This window comes from Penaeus chinensis, chromosome 1 (assembly GCF_019202785.1).
Source record: "Penaeus chinensis breed Huanghai No. 1 chromosome 1, ASM1920278v2, whole genome shotgun sequence".
NCBI lineage: Eukaryota > Metazoa > Arthropoda > Malacostraca > Decapoda > Penaeidae > Penaeus > Penaeus chinensis.
In genome coordinates, this window is record NC_061819.1 from 36503306 (window position 1) to 36505805 (window position 2500).

The window sequence follows — 2500 nt, forward strand, 5'->3', positions numbered from 1 at the left end:
CTCCTTCCACAAATTCAAACTAGTCAATTATTTTAAGTGTGGCATGGTGCACGATCCTACATAAAGAGGATACAAAGAAACTCTTTATACAGAGTTCCATTTTTCAGTAATTTCTCTAGCTTTACTGTATTATAGTACCTGACTGCACCCACGTCATCATCACGTACTGGCACACATCTCTCCCCTATTCCCTATCACTATGATAGTCAGTTCACCATTCTATAAATGTACTTCCATTTCTCAACATCCCATTGCAAGTATTATTGCAAAAACTCTTTTGTTTGTAAGTACACAAGTGTTTTTGGTGTGTGGTGTGATGCTTCAGTCCCAAATCATTAAGTGAGTGCCAGTTCATAGTAAGAACACATTTGCCAGCCAAACAGGTTTTCTTTCTTTAAAGTGATTTGTTGTCTTTTTCTTTAACCTTGTATGTTTATTTTCTGGTGGCAGATCCTTGCCTATGTAGTAAACCATTTTTTACAAACACCAGAGCCTAAAAAAAAAAAAAAAAAAAAAAAAACAATAATGGTAATGCTTACAGAAACAACCGAGACAAATTAGTAGTTAATTTTGATATTTTTTTAATGATAATTCCTGCCACCTTAAAACTGTCATTGTTGCACCAATTAAAAAAAAAAAAAAAAAAAAATTCACCTAATTTTTTTATGTACATTGTATAATTTTGATTTTTGAAAATAAATATTGTATCTTAAAATTTACATGTTGTGCATTCCTAAAGCATTAAATTTGTTTTAAGAACTGGCCTCAAATTTATGAAAAATTAATATGCTGTGAAAAGAAGACACTCAAAAACATTAAGTAAATCATAAATTAAATATCAAAATTTTTAAACTTCTTATCCTTAGTATTTTAAGAAAGGCATTTTTATTTGATATGATTGTAATTATATATTGATAGATTAGATTTTTATACTGGATAAACACAGTTTTATATAAAATCCTTTATAAAAATTATAAACGAGTTAGGCCTATGATACTTTTAAAAATAACATAAACATTAAGTTTACCAGCATTAAATGAATATACAGCCCAGTGTTTAAAGAGCAGTGGAATGACTTGCACAAACCAGCTGTCTCCCCCCCCCCTCCCCCTGACATCAAAGGGATATCCCTGTACTGTTGTCATGACCTGTAAAGTTATCACCCATGGCAAGGCACCTCGTATATTTAAGTCGTCATTTCAGGCGAGATAACAGGGGCTGGAACGAATGAACGAAACCCAGGTGCAATTCATAGGAAGTGATGTCCCTGTAATAAAAGGAATATAAGAGTGGGTGATATGATTGACCCAAATATTCCAGTAATTTGTAAATTTCAATTTGGTTATGTGAGTCGTCAACATTATTTTGTCAATCTGAAGGAATAAAATGTATATAAATGTTATTTCTAACTTAAAATATACATTATATTATTATTTTTTGTTTCATTTTCTGTTACCAAAAATATAATGTATATTTATTTCAGATAAGACTAAAGCTTATTTCCAAGTAAGTACAACCAGTAAAAGAATTAATTATTATATAGGTTTCTTTATATATTTATATTTATGAACAAAAATGTGAAATGTTTGTTTTTTATAGGTAGATCACAATAATAATGATAAGCACTTTCCTAATAAAAGAAGAAAAGTTTCAAGAATAACAACTGCACAAAATAAATTAAATAAAAACAAAACATAAATGATTCTAACTGAAACACACATTCAAGATTTTATAAATGTTTAATCATCAGCACGTTCTGCCGAAACAAATTATCCAACACTGATACAGACTGTAAAATTAATTCAATACACTGATGAAAATAAAGGGAAAAACAATCCAAATTGTTAGGAATCTCAGAGCCTTGGCATCTACTGAAGCTTCACTTTGCTTCATGTTCTGAATTTCTTAACAAAAATATACAGAGAAATGCTAACCACAGCAAATTAAAGAACCAGTTTATAAAATTCCATCACACAAAAATACAAATAAATTATACTATCATTGTTCAGTAAAAGTGTACTAAATATAATTCAATGATATGGTAATAATATCTTAAGAAGATACATATAAAAAACAAAACTAATGAACATTATTTAAGGTTTAACGCACTATTTTCACTTTACACAGTACAATATATTATTCTAAGGTACCCTATGAAAACATGTTGAATATGTGAAAGTTATATTGGTGCAATGTTACATGTGCTAATTTGGTCATCCCTCATATTGAAAAGACAGCTAACATACATACAGACTCTGAAATGTAACCAGCAATAAATACTTTGTCCAAACATTACTCTGACTTTGTTCATTACTAAAATATAGCTATATGATCCATACCAAAGCAAAAATTGTCTATTTATTCTCTAATATAATCTGCACTTATAACCCTACAGATAATGGAATGTTAAACCACATTAATAAGCTCCTGTTTTCCAACACACCCAAAGTTAAAATATATTCTGGAATACTTTAAAGACAAATAAAATAAAACTGACAAA

General features: G+C 29.2%; 1 protein-coding gene across 1 annotated transcript in view; it reads right to left on the reverse strand.

Annotated features, from left to right (window-relative positions):
* Positions 1–1720: 1720 nt before the first annotated feature.
* LOC125024777 overlaps positions 1721–2500 on the reverse strand; it is a 2011-nt gene continuing 1231 nt past the window's right edge. Inside the window, exon 1 of the mRNA XM_047612574.1 lies at positions 1721–2500. This exon is cut by the window's right edge and continues 1231 nt beyond it. The gene's annotated coding sequence lies outside the window, so the exon portion shown is untranslated.